General features: G+C 38.0%; 1 protein-coding gene and 1 pseudogene across 2 annotated transcripts in view; both read left to right on the forward strand.

The window, feature by feature from the left end:
- Window positions 1–17,095, forward strand: part of LOC105518845 (DIS3-like exonuclease 2) — a 405,890-nt gene that overhangs the window by 104,491 nt on the left and 284,304 nt on the right. The window lies entirely within an intron of this gene.
- LOC105518844 lies at window positions 7–793 on the forward strand (annotated as a pseudogene). The gene has a single exon (XR_001002888.1). The product of XR_001002888.1 is annotated as a protein N-terminal asparagine amidohydrolase pseudogene (transcript).

The following is a 17,095-nucleotide window of genomic DNA, read 5'->3' on the forward strand; positions in this document are numbered from 1 at the left end:
AGTGCGGCTGCTGCAGTCCTTGCCCACGCTGCCGCGTCCGAGCCCACCTGCCTTTGGAGGAAAGAGCCAGACTTCTCAGAGGTCAGTCTGTTCAACAAGTGGAACCCCAGGGCCTTCTGTATGTTCAGCAAAGAGAGCTTGCAGTGACCTCCCCGAAGAATGGCTCCATCTCCATTCTGGGTTCTGATGATGCCACTACTTGTCACATTGTGGTCCTGAGGCAAACAGGTAATGGGGCCACCTGCTTGACACATTGTGACGGAACCGACACCAAAGCTGAATTCCCCTTGATCATGAACTCCATAAAATCCTTTTCCGACCACGTTCAGCGTGGAAGGCTGGAAGTGTACCTCGTTGGAGGCTTCAGTGACGACAGGCAGTTGTCACAAAAACTCACTCATCAAATTCTCAGTGAATTTGACAGGCAAGAAGATGACATTCACTTAGTGACATTATGTGTGACAATTAAATGACCGGGAAGAAAACGAAAACCACTTTCCAATAATATATGGCATTGCTGTCAACATTAAGACTGCAGAGATTTACAGAGCCTCCTTTCAAGATCGGGGTCCGGAGAAGCAGCTGTGGGCTGCGTGAACTTTAGCAGGAGGACCAGTGATTAGCATTTACGATGCAGAGACAGAACAACTTCGTATAGGACCATACTCCTGGACGCCATTTCCACATGTGGATTTCTGGTTGCAGCAGGATGACAAGCAAATACTAGAGAATCTTTCTACTTCGCCTCTGGCTGAGCCGCCCCACTTTGTTGAACATATTAGATCTACCTTGATGTTTTTTTAAAAAATACCTATCTCCAACTAACACACTGTTTCCTGGAAATAAAGCCCTACTCTACGAAAAAAAATGAATTACTAGGTCAAAAGATAAGAAATTATTCAAATGGATTCTGTGTGCTACCAGGTTGCTGTGGTCTGAATGTATCCCCAGAATTCATATGTTAGAAACATCGTCTCAAATGCACCAGAGTTGGCAGATGTGGAGTCTTTTGGGAGGTGTTTAGGTCATGAGGGTAGAGCCCTGTTGAATGGATTATAAATAAAAGGGCTTGCAGAATTGGGTTTTCTTACTCTTGCCCTTCTGCCTTCCGACTTCTACCTTCTGTCCACATGATGACATAGCAAGAAAGCCCTCACCAGATGCTGATGCCTTAATCTTGGACTTCCCAGCCTCCAGAACTGGGGAGACAGTCTGGACACAGGGAAAACCTGAGACACAGATTTTTATCCATTCTTTAATTAAATAATTAAAAGAGATAAACAAATTTGCTTTTATTTCTTTAACTTTAACTTTTTGGCTTTCCATTCATCCTGTGACCTTGTTGATATTTTAAATGTTGGTTTTATCATCTTTAGTATCGTCTGTTTCTCATATGTGTTATTTCTGTGTTTGGCACTTTGCTTTGGGCACAGGGTCACTTCTGTGTGCCTAAGGCTGAATTTGTGTCCTCATGGTATTAACTGTCAAGTCAGGGACATAGACATATTTCTGTAAGCATACACTTGCTTGTTTTGTGCAGACTTTTCTTTCATGCTCCTGTTTCTTTTCCTTTTGTTTGTAGCCAGACATTTTAGACCCAATGTCTATTTCTCACTAGTGATGTGGATTCTGCAGTTTGTTTTCTACCCCAGCTTTCTACCAAAGTTGTTCTTTTCATGGTTGTCACTGATTTCCTACCTGTTTTCATTGGTTGTTTTCTTAGTTTTCATTTTCCTTGAGCTTTCTACGGTGATTTAAGACCATTGATTTCCGTTTTCTTTGTAATAACCTCTCATTAGTTCCATGGCCCGGTTCTGTTTCTTCTATTCAGTGTGTTTTTTTTTTTTTATTGATTTCTCTCTTTTCTCCACTTAGTTGTAGACACTTCTTTTTTCTTTTTTTGAGATGGAGTCTCGCTCTGTTGCCCAGGCTGTAGTACAATGGCATGATCTTGGCTCACTGCAACCTTTGCCTTCCGGGTTCAAGCAATTCTCCTGCCTCAGCCTCCTGAGTAGCTGGGATTAGAGGTGCACCACCACGTCCAGCTAATCTTTTTTTTTCTTTTTCTTTTTTTTTTTTTAAGGAGAGATGGGGTTTTGCCATGTTGGCCAGGCTCTCAAAATCCTGACCTCAGGTGTTCCACCCACCTTGGCCTCCCAAAGTGTTGGGATTACAGGCATGAGTCACTGCACCCAGCCAGTTGTAGACATTTCTTAAGCCTCTAGCCTATGTCCTCTTTTCTTTCTTTACATTCGTTTCCAGATAGGTCTTTATGTACTTTCCTAGTTTAAACTGACACTTCTATTTGGAGGATTTCCACCATCCATTTGTTTATTTGACATTTTTTGATTGGCAGCTTTGTACGTGGCACTGGCCTGGGTCCTGGAGATACAAAGATGAACACACTTTGACTACCCTCGATGAACTTGGAGACCATTGCAGAAATCAGATGTGTAGACAGAGAGCCACATTGCTGTGTGATACGTTTCTTAACACAGATGTGAACACAGAGATGAAGGAGGTGTATGGAGTGGGAGACAATGGCTCTGCCTAAGGGAACTTAAATTTCTTGTAAGAATGACATTTGAATTGCAGTTGGAAAGGAGAGTTTGCAAAATGAAAACTAAGGGGAGAAGAGAATATTTTAGGAAAGGGAACTGTATGTTTAAAGGAAGAGAAGCATGCATGCCTCCCAAGTCTCAACTGGTGAAGGCAGGGGTTTTGTCTTCTTTTATTTATATTCATGGTATTAAGGTAACAACTGGAACCTTTCAAGTTAGATTGAGGTCTCCATTCTAGATCCTTTATTTACTGGCTCTGGGCTTTAGGGGCCTTACCTGTAAATGGTGTAAGTTTTTGATAAGGATGAATGAGCTGTAATCACCTAAAATAGTGTCTGACAAGTAGTAGGTGCTTTTAAAATGTGAGTTTTATTCTTTCATTTTCCTTCTCTTCTATCTAGCCACCTGTTAACTGGCATACAGTAGGCAGGGAGTAGATACTTGTTGAACAGTTTCAGTGTTTCCAAACACCAGAAAAAGATACAGGATTGTTTCTTGTGATGTAAACTTTTACGACTAGGAAGACCAAAAGCACAGGATGAATTCACTAAATTTAGTAATCTTACAAAGCAGAAACTTGTTTTCTTAAGAACTAACTAACTGGAAGAGAAAACATAGCAATGAATCAAGTCAGATCTGCTGGATGTTTGCACATGGGAGCTGGATAATTTTCCCCCCAAATATAAAAGATTGGGTATGTTGTTTATAAATGTCTTCTATAATGTTTCTTCATTAATGTTTATAGTTGATTTTGGATTTGTTTTCATCTTAGTTTCTTTCTTTTTTTGAGATGGAGTCTTTTTCCGTCGCCTAGACTGGAGTGCAGTGGTGCGATCTTGGCTCACCACAACCTCCGTCTCCTGGTTCAAGCGATTCTCCTGCCTCAGCCTCTCAAGTAGCTGGGATTACAGGTGCCTGCCAGCATGCCTGGCTAATTTTTTGTATTTTTAGTAGAGACGGGGTTTTGCCATGTTGGTCAGGCTGGTCTCGAACTCCTGACCTCAGGTGATCCACCCGCCCCGGCCTCCCAAAGTTTTGGGATTACAGGCATGAGCCATTGCGCCCAGCCTCCATCTTAATTTCTTTTTGTTTACAGAGTTAAATAAGCTTGTTTTTAGATTTCAGTTGATCCAGGCTGGTCTATTTTCTCCTTGGGGTCTCAAATACAGTAGTTTAATTATTTCTCAGTTAGTACCAGCTCAGACTAGAGTCTTTTAGGTTTTTATTACCAATTACATTCTTGTTCCTTTGTATGACATAAAGGCCTTCCATGACCTGCCCTCTTCCCTCTTGGGCAACTGTATTTCCTTTAGCATACCCGTAATCTTGGGCACCACATACAGAAGGTCTTTGAACACACCATGTGGCTGCATGCTTACATTTTCTTTTTATGCACAGTTTCCTTTGCTTGTGGTTCTCTGCATGTGTCTCTTTCTCTTTCCCCTACTCATCTTTCTAGACTGGTTTCATAGGTTGTTGCCTCTGGGAAGCCTTTCCTTCATATCTTTACAATTGTTATCCAATGCTGTTTTTTTGAATTGAAAAATCTTTAGATGTTTTTCACATATCATAGGGCCCTTTATATTGTCTCTGTTCACATTCCAGTGGCTTTTGATGTTTTCTTCTGGGTGGTATTTGCATCACTTACTATGAATGACTCCCACTATGTGATGAGGTTAGAAATGGCAAGTGCCATGTGTTGTTGAGTACCTGTTCTGTGTTGGGCACTCTTCTAGGGCTTTGGTAGCATTGCATATTGCAGATACAGATTTCTTTGTGAGATGGACTGCACTATAGTATTTCTTTTTCATTATTCATGTGCGCATTTCTAAATAGACCAGAGCATATTGATTTAATTCGTGAGGAGACAATGTTCGGCAACAGATAAAAAGTCAGTTCCTAAATCCAAAGAAAATGAGTAAATTCTTGAATTTGGGTTTTTGTTTGTACAACATCCCAACTTCATCTTCAAGGTACTTCTGTTAAGGCTATACGGAATTTAGAAAATATGTTGGTGTCAGTTTTATTATTATGTTAAAAGTAGTTTAAAAGTATACTTTTAAAAATAAAAGCAAGGAGGGTACTTACATGTCTAAAAGGAAACACTTTTTCTATACTACTCTCAACACTTCTGACATAAACTGTGTGGATTTTCCACACCAACTAGTTCTCCTCAGACTCTAATTGGGTGTCCTACATTTTAACTCAGTCCTGACACTATGCAGAGTTAGCACAGACCCCACAGGTTAAGGGCTCATACCACAAGACTGCCCTCCACCCAGGTGCCAGTCACAGTCTGGGCTGCCTGTACTTCTGACTGGCTATTATTTGGGGATTCCCATAGCCCCCTCAGGTCCAGTAATTTGCTATAATGGTTTATAAAACTCAGGGAAACATTGACTTATGTTTACCAGTTTATTATAAAGGATATTGCAAGGAATACAGATGAATAGCCAGATGAAGAGGTACATAGTGCCTCTATGGAGGGGTATGGAGCTGCCATACCCTCTTGAAGTCCTCCACCCTACCAGCATCTCTCTGTGTTTACCAACTCCAAAGCTTTCTGAACTCATTTATGGTTTTTATGGAGGCCACATTACACAGGGGTGATAGATTAAATCATTGGTCATTGAACTCAATCTCCAGCCCCTTGTCCCTTTCTGGAGGTCAGGGGGTTGGGCTGAAAGTTCCAACCCTCTAATCATGTGGTTCATTCTCTGGAGGCTGGCCCCATCCTCCAGGAGTCTCTCGTTAGCATAATCTGAGGTATGTTCGAAAGGGACTTACTACCAATAACAAAAGATGCTCCTCTCACCCCATCAGTAAGAAAATTCGTGGGATTTTTAGGAGTTCTGTATTAGGAACTGGGGATGTGACCATTCAACAAATATTATTTTGGACATCTACTGTGTACCAGATAAGAGAACATATCATTGAATATAACACAGTGTGCTGTCCTCATGGAACATGCAGAAAGTTTATATTGTCTGTTAGGCTAGAATGGATCCATGGAGGCTTATTTTCAAAACCTATTCAGTCTTTATTTAAGAACCATAGAAGATTTAAGTAATACTTTAACATTTGGAAACTATTTTAACAAATGGAAAAGCCAGAAGTGACTTTTACTTTTTTCTAATTTGAAAGGAAAATTCTTTTCTTTTAGCAGAGACCTCTAAATTCATTAGGGAAACAACAACCAACCAGACCTCTAAATTCATTAGGGAAACAACAACCAACCAATCATACAAAAATCATAAAGTGTGATTTTTGTCATAGAACCAGTAAGTTAAATGGCTTTCCTCACCTCATTCATTTTAGGCTTATTTGACACCTTTTTGAGTTATGAAAACTCCAGTGTCAGATGGCTTTACCAATGAATGCTTTCAAATGTTTAAAACAGGTAAATAACACCAATCTTACAAAACTATTCTGGAGAACAGAAAAATGTTTTATGAGGCCAGCATGCCCTTGATATCAAAACCTGACAAAGACAATACAATATAAGAAAATTGTGGGGAAAGCCCTCTTATAAACACTGATACAAATGCCCTAAATAAAGTAACAGAAAATTGAATCCATTGATATGTAGTAGGTATAATACATTATGACCAGGTAAGATTTATTCCACTAATGTAAGATTGGAGGATTACTGTTCAAAACTCAAATAATGTAATTCATCATGTTACCAGAAGAAAGGAAAAATCTTATGGTTACTCTAGTTTCTGTAGAAAGTGTTTGATGAAATTAAAGATCCATTCATGATAAGTACTAGTAATAGAAGAAGACTCTTTCATCTGATAAAGGCTTCTTACAAAAGCCTACAGTAAACATCATAGCTAATGTTGAAACGGTGTAAGCTTTCCCTCTGATGATGGGAATGAAGCGAGGATGCTCACTATCATTATTTTTATTCCATGTTATATCATAGACTATAGTTAATGTAATAAAGCAAGAAAAAAGATAGGAGGATTGGGAAAGTAAGACAGTACTCATCATTTTCAGACTAGTTGATTGTATACATGGAGAATTAAAAGGGCTGCTACATACAAAGTCAGCCTACAAAAATTATTTGTATTTCTGTGTATCAACAACAAAGAAAAAATGTTACCCTTATGTTAGCATGTAAAAAAGAGTTTTCAAGACCTCAGCACTGAAAACGACCCAATGTTATCAAAAGATGCTAAAGATGCTCTAACTAAATGGTCATGGACTGTAAAATTTATTTTGGTAAAAATATTAATTCTTCCCAAATTGATCGCTGCATTTAACAGAGTCCAAGCCAGCATTCCAGCAATCGTTGTTGTGTGTGTGTGGAAAGGAACAAGCTGATTTTAAAAATAGATGACAATGCAAAGGACTGAAATAACCGAGACAATTTTGAAGTACAAAGCTGGAGTTCTTAAACTGCCCAACATCAAGACTTATCATAAGTGAGCACAGTTAAAATGGTATGGTATTTAGTATAAGGAGAGATACATAAGCTGATGAATGGAATAGAAAGTCCAGTAATAGACTCACATATGGTCACTTGATTATGACAAAGGTGACAGTGCAGTGCAGTGGAGGAAAGAATGCTCTTTTCAACAAGTGGTGCAAGGCTGATCGGTTATCCACTTGGAGAAAAAAGATGTTGACCTTTTTTTTATACCATGCACAAAAATCAATTCTAGGTAGATAAAAAAACCTAAATGTGAAAGGTAGAACAGTAAAGCTTTTCAAGGAAAACATGGTACCATATTTTCATGACTTTAGGGGCACCAAAAATTTCTTATAAAAACAGGACACAAAAAATAGGCCTGGCACGGTGCCTCATACCTGTAATCCCAGCACTTTGGGAGGCTGAGGCGGGCAGATCACCTGAGGTCAGGAGTTGGAGACCAGCCTGGGCCAACATGGTGAAACCCCGTTTCTACTAAAAATACAAAAATTAGCTGGGCCTGGTGGTGTGTGGCTGTAGTCACAGCTACTCAGGAGGCTGAGGCAGGACAGTCACTTGAACTCAGAAGGCGGAGGTGAGCTGAGATCATGCCCCTGCACTCCAGACTGGGTGACAGAGCAAGACTCCATCTCAAAACAACAACAACAACAAAAAACAAAAAACACCAACCATGAAGGAGAAAAATTAATAGATTGGAGTACATTAAAGAACTCTTCAAAAATACCACAAGGAAAGTAAATATTAATCTGTACAATGGGAGAAGATATATGCAACCAGGTATATATTCTACAAAGGACTCCTAACTAGAATTTATAAAGAATTCCCTGTTATAATTGAGAAAAAAACCAGACAACAGATAGAAAAATGGGCAAATGAGTGATGCAGGCCCTTCACAAAAAGCTATCCAAATGGCCAATGCACTTAGGAAAAGATGCTCAGCTTTATCAGTTATCAGGGAAACGCAAGTCAAAAGCAGTACTACTTCACTTCCGCCTGAAGGGCCAAAATAAATAGGTAAACAATACTAACAGTCGGTGAGGCGTAGAGTAACTGGAATTCTCATATACTGCTAGCGGGAATGTCAATATAGCTGCTTTGGAAAACTGCTTGGCATCATTTGCTAAAGTTGCTGATATCTTGTGGCCCAGAATTTTCATTCCCAGGTGTATGGCCAACAGAAATGGGTACATTTGTACACAGAAATATATGTCTAGGAATCTTCCTACCAATATGATATAAAATAGCCACAAACTGGAAACCACCCAAATCTTAATAGTAAAATGGATATATTGTATGTATATATAATAGAATACGGTCTAGCAGAGAGAATAGATGAACTACAGCAATGTGCAGCACTTAAGTATGAATCTAATGGCCAAACACAAAACTACTGATGATTCTACTTATAAGCATAAAACTATAGTTTTATCAGGATATTATTTGTCTTTGTAGGGACAATAATTGAAAGGGGCAAGAGAAGAGCTTCTTGAGTATTGGTTCTGGCAGGCAGAATTGTAAGGTGGCCCTCAAGATTCTCCTCCTTAAATATACACACCATGTATAATTCCCTCACCTTGAGTGTGGGTGGCACCTGTGAATATGATGGAGTATCCTTCCGATGAGCAAGTCACAATTTTGGGCAGAGGCAAAGGGCTTTTGCAGATGTTATTGAAGTCCCTAATCAGCTGACTTTAAGTTTACTGTAAGAGAGATTATCCTTGTGGACCTGACCTCATCAGGTGAACCCTTTAAAATAGCATCCAGGAGTTCTTTGCTGCCCTTGAAGAAACAAACTGCCAGGAGTTTTATAGCTTCAAGAGAATGAATTTTGCCGACAGCCACCCAGGCTTCTGTTAGGACCCTAATTGTTAAACCATAGATGAGACGGCAGCCCCAGCTGACCGACACCTTGATTACAGCCTTGAGATCACCACTAGAGAACCCAGCTAAGCCATACCGAGATATTCGACCCACAGAAGTCGTAAGATAATAAATGTGTCTTGTTTTAAACTGCTAAGTTTGTGGTAAGTTTCTGTGTCACATAGAAAACTAACATACTAGTGAGACTCTGTTTCCTCATCTTGGTTAGTGTTGTATGTGGGCGTTGTTTATTTGTAAAAATTCATCATATTATGCATTTATGATTTGTGTATTTTTCTATATGTAATTAAAAATGAGTTATATTACCCAAAAGTGTTTACTTTAAAACAAGAGAAAAATTAATGGCATTTCTCTGTATTCCCTTTAACCAGTACACAAATATAATCAAATAGTTACGTTGTAATTGCAATGGTCAGTTTGAACACAAGCAGATTTGGTCACAAAAAGTTAAATATTTCTTCCCATAAGTGAACTCACCCTCTGTCCTTGCTCTCATTGACATGTCACTTACATTTTACATCCCCCCCCACCATGGTTTCACTATGAGAGTGGTAGAGTCTTGAAGCTGGAGATGTAATGATTTTTCACTTTTCTATTTCAAAGTTGATGAAACTGGGATGTGCTTCAAGTTAAGTATTGAGTAGCAAAGCTAGTACCTCGGTTCTTGAAAGCTCTAATTCTGTGGCCTTTTCCTCGTATCATAGAGCTTCTAGAATCTAAAAGAAATACATGCATTTTGGTAGTGGTTTTTGTCATAGATGCAGTTTGATCTGGGTAGAGGGTATTGAGTGGGGGAGTAACATTCTCTGTTTCTAATTAGAACTAGTAAGCCAATTTTGCAGGTTGTGGAAGGTGTATGGGAAAGATTCGTTTAGCCACAAATGTCTACTATGCCTAACCTTTATGCTATGCACTGGGATGTCATTGTCACCAATTATCTGTTTTTTGAGTTTCTGTTTACCACACATGGCTTCCTGCTCTTCCAAATTTTCCTAGACTCATACTGCTTTACAGCCTTCCTCCTTCTTGAGTTAATAAGAAGTTAGATAAGCCCCTACTTTTCCCAGTGTGGACACAGAACTGGACTCTGTATATGTGTGAGTGGATGTAAATCCAGGTTTAAGTCAGTCGCTGATCATGAAGAATCCTTGGGTTAAGGCTTCTAATTGAAATCCTGACTCAGTGATTTAAGAAAGCATTGCAGAATTAAATTTAACCGTTATGGCATGTAGATGCATCTAAACATGTTTCATCCATAAAGCATGTTTTTATTTGTGCCCATTTTCTTAAATGGTTTTATAACTTAGGACCTTTTTGTTTTTCCTTTTTTACACGCTGATCCTGAGTTCATAGTATTGTATTTTGGAAAAGCTAGAAATATTAAAATAGTGCTTCTGGGGTAAAGCATCTGTCAGTATTTCCATTATGAAATGCAATTTTAAAGGGTTTAGAAGTCAGCTGTAAAAATTTGTTCTTGGCTGATATTTTGTATACAAAAATCTCTGCCCAGGATAATTTTCAGAAGAATTCTTGCAACAGCATAAACTGTAAGGTTATATGGCAGAACCAGCTTACAGTGAACTCATTTTTTATGCTTCTATCAAAGTAGGGAAAAGATGAACGCTCTTAAAATGATTAAAATAAAAACAATATGAAATCTGTATTCTAGACTTATATGCTCAGAAAATTGTTGGTTTTAAAAGATAGTTACTCTGCCACTCTACTATCACAAGGCTCGCCGTTGGCTTAACTATCAAAAATAATAGCATCACTAAACCCAGCATAAGCCCTGAATCTTAGGTGACTTCAGAACAACTCTTTTTACAAATTTTTTAAAAAAATAATTTCAACTTTTATTTTAGATTCCTGGGGTACATGTGCAGGTTTGTTACCTGACTATATTGCATGATACTGAGGTATGGGGTATGATTGATCCTGTCACCCAGGTACTGAACATAGTACCCAATAGTTAGTTTTTCAGCTCTTGCCCCATCCCTTCCTTCTCCCTCTGGAAGTCCCCACTGTCTGTTGTTGCTGTCTTTATTTCCCTGAGTACCTATTGTTTAGCCTCCACTTTTAAGTGAGAACATGTGGTATTTGGCTTTTTGTTCTTGAGCTAATTCACTTAGGATAGTGGCCTCCAGCTTCATCCATGGTGCTGGAAAGGACATGATTTCATTCTTTTTTAATGGCTACATGGTATTCCATGGTGTATGTGTACCACATTTTCTTTATCCAGTCCAACATTGGACTGGGCACTAGGTTGATTCGATGTCTTTCCTATTGCGTATAGTGCTGCAATGAACATATGAGTACACGTATCTTTTTGGTAGAACGGTTTATTTTCTTTTGGATGTATACCCAGTAGTGGCATTGCTGAGATTTTTTTCTATAGAGTTGTTTGAACTCCTTATACATTCTGGTTGTTAATCCCTTGTCAGCCATCTGTAAAGGGATATGCAGATATTTTCTCCATTTTGTGGGTTGTCTCTTCACTTTCTCCATTTTGTGGGTTTTTTCCATTCTGTGGGTTGCCTCTTCATTTTGTTGATTGTTTCCTTTGCTGTGCAGACGCTTTTTAACTTGATGTGATCCCATTTGTCCATTTTTGCTTTGGTCGCCTGTGGTTGTAGGGTATCGCTCAAGAAGTCTTTGCCCACTCCAATGTCCTGGAGAGTTTCCTCAGTGTTTTCTTTTAGTAGTTTAATAGTTTGAGGTCTTAGATTTAAGTTTTTAATCTATTTCAATGTGATTTTTGTATATGGCAAAAGATCGGGCTCTAATTTTATTCTTCTACATTTAGATAACCAGTTTTCCCAGCACCGTTTATTGAAGAAACTGGGTTCTCTATTCTCTTCCATTGGTCTATGTGTCTTTTTTTTATGCCAGTATCCTACTGTTTTGGTTGCTATAGCTCTGTAGTGTAATTTGAAGTCTGGTAATGTGACTTTTCCAGTTTCATTCCTTTTACTTAGAATAGCTTTGGCTATTCTGGGTCTTTTATGGCTTCATATAAATTTGAAGATTTTTTTCTATTTATATGAAGAATATCATTGGTATTTTGTTAGGTATTGCATTGAATCTGTAGATTGCTTTGGGTAGTATGCACATTTTAACATTATTAATTCTTTCAACCAATGAACATGGAATATCTTTACATATTTTGTGTGTCTTCTTCAATTTCTATCATGTGTTTTATAGTATTTATTGTAGTTGTCTTTTATTTCTTTGGTTAAGTTAATTTCAAGGTATTTAATTTTATTTGTAGCTATTATAAATGCAATTACTTTCTTGACTTATTTTTCAGATTGTTCTCTGTTGGCATAGAGAAATGCTGCTTATTTTTATATGTTGATTTTGTATCTTGCAACTTTACTGAAATTGTTTATTAGCTCTAATAGTTTTTTGGTGGTCTTTAGGTTTTTCCAAATATAAGATCATATTATCTGCAAACAAGAATACTTTGACTTCTTCCTTTCCAATTTGGGTACCCTTTCTTTCTTTATCTTGTCTGATTGCTCTAGCTAGGACTTCCCAGAGCAACTTATTTAAGAACAGATTTTAGCAGCTCATTTTGAAAGCAGTATCTGGGCTGCTCAGGGACTGTGTAACTCTAAAGAGACTCTTTTGTCTCTTTTTCCTAGTTGATGAAAAATAGCTTTCTGTTTGTTACCTGGCTTAGGTGTCCTCAAAGAAAGTAAGAAGGGAAAGCAAAGACATGTTTCTTGCATGATTGGAGACTTAGTCCATGAAGCTGGAGAGCTTCTTGTTAATGTAACTTTCTTCCCAAATCTTTGGGCAGGTCTTAGCTTGAAAAGATCAACCATAATGAAGATAAGCTCCTTGCTTTTATATTATTGTGAGCACACGTACACATATAGTTCTGCTGCATTTTACAGCTTGTGGCCAGGTTTTTTTTCTTATTCTTGTCTACTTTTTCTTCAACATTCAATCTCATAAGCAGATTGCCTCCAGGATAATTTTATATGTGGCAGCCAGTCTAGCCTCAGAACTGGCAATAGCTTCCTTTGTTGTATTGCTTCTGAACCATAGAAGTGCAGTTCATGTGCAGAGAGCCTACAGGGAACATTTGAAGTCTTCTTGGTCTGAAATGAAACATGACTTTGTGTGAAATGTGAATTGGAAGTGATGTTGGGTTATATACAGTTACTCAGAAATAAAGTCTGCATGGTGGAGAAGGAACTACCTCATTAAAGACATGCTTCTTTCCCTCACCACTCCTATTCTTCAAGGTACTGATGCTGTACCACACTTGGGCCCAAACAAGGTTAAAACAACAACAAGCCTTTGATTTATAAAGCTAAACAACTTTTCTTACTTTGTAAAAGGAAACAACTTCTTTAGACAAATAGGAAATTTGCTTCTAGAGTCATCCTTTTCAGCTATGGGGCAAGCTGAGTTGGGGGGCCGCTATGCTGAGGTGAAGGAAAGTCGGCCTTGGCTTCAGAGGTTACTTTCAGCATGTTACTTTCTCTGGAGTCATCTCAGTGGAGAGGCAACTTCTCCATCCTTGCCTGGTCTGGTTTTAGTTGGCTTATTCTAGAGAGAGACAGGCATTCATGTTGTCATGATCCACTAGAAGCTCAAGGCTGGCATCTTAGGTATGGAAGTGATAGTGGGCCTCTTAAAAGGAGAGAAGGCACTACCACACCACTGAGCGAATGTTTGAATTCACAGTTCCTGAAAAGCGGGTATGTTTAGTATGGAGATGCTCTTTGGGAAAGGGCAGATTATTTTGCTTCTCAGAGGGGTAATCTATCTCTATAATTATTTATTGAAGAGTAATGTGCTGCTATCATTATTGTTCAAACTGCCCCTGATTTGACCAGTGGTAGCCCCCCAAGTTGATCCCTGTGCCATTTGGACATGTCCTCATCATTCTTTGAACACTTGTTTCCTAGTGATGTTCTCACCTCATCCTGTAACTTTCTCTTTGCTATCCCTCGAATCAGCCAGTTTTTCTAAGACTCCCTAGTTCCTTTTAATGGAGACATCCAGACTCTCCCAAGCCCTCTTAATGAACAGAAACTAGGAAAGACATGTATGTGTATATCTTCCCTCCTTCCCTCCTTTCTTCCTTCCTGCCTTCCTACCAGCCTGCCTATGTGCTGGCCTTACCTACTTACCTATCTTACCTACCCTGTCTTCGTTTATCTTTCTCTCTCTCCTTTCCTTTCCTCCCTCCCTCCCTCTCTCCCTCCCTCCCTCCCTCCCTTCCATCCTTTTCTTCCTTTTCTTTCTTTACTATAGCTTTGTAGTGAGCCTTAATATCTAGTGGTATCTGTTTTTCAAAATTATTTTGGCTCTTTGGGCTCCTGTGTATACTGATGGCAAATTTAGAACTGGCTTATCTACTTCTGTGAATAAAGCCTATTCGGATTGCATTGAGTCTGTAGATCAATTTGGGGTCCAAATGGCATAGATTGGAGTTGCCTAACCCATGAACAGATATTTTCTCCATTTATTTAGGTCTTCTTTAATTTCTTTTGACAGTGTTTTGTAGTTTTTAGTGTATAAGTTTTGCATGTATTTTGTTAGATTTCTTACTAAATCATTCATGTTTTTGATACTATGATAACAAATTATCCCTTTAATTTTATTTTCCGGTTGTTCATAGCTAGTATATATAAATTGACTTTTGTATATTTATAATGTCCTGCAACATAGTTATTAGTTTTAGTACATCTTTAAAGATTCTATAGGATTTTCTACATATAATGTCTGTGAATAAAGGCTGTTTTTTGTTTTCTGTTCCAATCTATATGCCTTTTAGTTTTTTCATGCTTTACAAGAAACCTTCACTATAATGTTGAACACAAGTAGTGAGATATTCTTGCCTTGTTCTTGATCTTATGAGGAAAACCCTTCATCTTTCCCATTAATTGTTATGTTAGTTTGAGGTTATTCATAGATGCCCTTTATCAAGCTGAGGAAATAACCTTATAGTCTTAGTGAAATTTTCATGGTGAATAGAAGTCGAATTGTGTCAGATGTGTGTACTGAGATGATTATCCAGATTCTTTTCTTTTTCCTGTTAAAATGTTGAATTATAGGGATTGATTTTGAAATGTTAAATTAAGTTTTTATTCCTTGGTTTGGTTTGCTAATAATTTGTTGACAGATCTAACATGTGTCCTCATCAGGATATTAACATGTGACTTACTGGTATTATTATGTCTTTGGTTTTGGTATCAGGATAATACTGGTCTCATAAAGTGAGTTGGGAGATGTTTCCTCTTCCCCTGTATTTTGAGAAAGTATGACAGGGTTGGTATTATTTCCTTTTTAAGAATTTGATAAAATTTACTAGTGAAGGCAATGGGCTTGGAGTATTCTTTTCTAGTAGGTTTTTAATTACAGTTTAAATTTCTTTATTGATGTAGAGTGTGATGGTTTTAAACATGACCCTACATTTTTTTTGACACTTCTGTTATTGATAACAGATACTAAAGGCTTTTAAAATTTTCTGTTTCTTCTTGTGTCTGTCTTGGTAATTTGTTTCATTCAGGGGACTTACTCATTTCATCTGATTTGTAGACTGTATTGGCATAAAGCTGTTCATAATATTCCTTTACTGTCCTTTTAATGTCTGTAAGATTTTTAATGATTGCCCCTCTTTAGTTTCTGAAATATTATTGGTAATCATGTGCCTTATTTTTCTTTTTTCTGTATCATTCTAGTGGAAGATTTTATCAGTCTTTTCATGTAATAACTTTTGGTTGCATTCATTTTGTCTATTTTTTAGTCTGATTTTCTGTTTCATTGATTTTCTCTCTTAAATTTACTGTATCTTTCCTTCTGCTTATTTTGGGTGAAATTAGCTTTTTATACTCCCCACCTCCAGACTTCTGAGGGTGAAGCTTGGCTAATTGATTTTAGTCCCTTTTTCCCATTATAAGCACTTAGAGCTATATCATTTTCTCTAGACACTACTTTAGATGCATTGCACACATTTTAGCATGTTGTATTTTTATTATTCAGTTCAAAATAATTTAAAGTTTTCTTTGTATTTTTTTCTTTGACCCATTCTTTATTTTCAGGTATATAGGTGAATATTCAAATACTTACGAACTTTTCTAGAATATCATACTACTATTCATTTCTAATTTCATTGTGTTATGGTCAGAGGGCATACTCTGCAAGATATCATGCTCTTGAAACCTATAGAAATTCATGTAGCTCAGCATATGGTCTATCGTGGTAAAACGTTCTCTGTGCACTTGAACTTATATTCTGCAGTTGTTCAGTGTTAATGCTCTGTAAAGGCCACTTAGGTTATGGCTGGTTGTGTTGTTCAGGGCTTCTGTTTCCTTACTGGTTTTTGTCTTGTTTTGTTTAATTGTGAGAATATGTATGATTGGGGATTTGTTTACGTCTCCTTTTACTTTTGTTAGTTTTTGCTTTATGTGGTTTAAAGCTTTTTTATTAGGTACATACACATTTGTAATCATTATATTTTACTAATGCATTGCTGCTTATCAACATAAAGTGTTCCTCTTTTTCCCTGGTAACACCTTTTTTTCTTGAATCACTATGTCTAATATTACTATGGGAATGTTTTCAAAGATGGGAGGTAATAGAGAACATTTGTGTGCTGATATGAGAAAGGTTTACTATGGAGAGGAAGAGGCAATGAGATCGGGAGAGAAGGTATTACCCAAGGAGCAAAACCGCCAGGGCAAGAAGTAGTATACAGAGCAAGTGTTGGGATGGGTCTTTTGTGAAAGAAATGAATCACTTCATCTGTATTTGCACTGCAGAAGAAGGCAAGGATGATTATAGACATAAATAGATTTTTAGAGTTGGCTATACATGAAATCTATTTTTAAAATCTAGCAATATGTACTTTACAGTGTGCCAGAAACCACTGATCAAAGAAATGTGGTTTCAGTTTTTATCATCAATATAAGAGGGTGGGCCAAGAGCAGTGGCTCACACCTGTAACCCCAGCACGTTGGGAGGCCAAGGCTGGAGGATCATTTGAGCCCGGGAGTTCAAGACCAACCTGAGCAGCAAAGTGAGACCTTACTGCTACTAAAAACAAAACAAAACAAAAAACAAAAATTAACTGGGCATGATGGCATGCTACTTGGGAAGCTGAGGCGGGAGGATCACTTGTACCTGGGAGGTGCAATGAGCCATGATTGTATCACTGCACTTCAGCCTGGGTGACAGGGTGAGACCCTGCCTCAAA

The sequence above is a fragment of the Colobus angolensis genome, unplaced genomic scaffold (genome assembly GCF_000951035.1).
Source record: "Colobus angolensis palliatus isolate OR3802 unplaced genomic scaffold, Cang.pa_1.0 Scaffold33, whole genome shotgun sequence".
In the NCBI taxonomy this organism is placed as follows: domain Eukaryota; kingdom Metazoa; phylum Chordata; class Mammalia; order Primates; family Cercopithecidae; genus Colobus; species Colobus angolensis.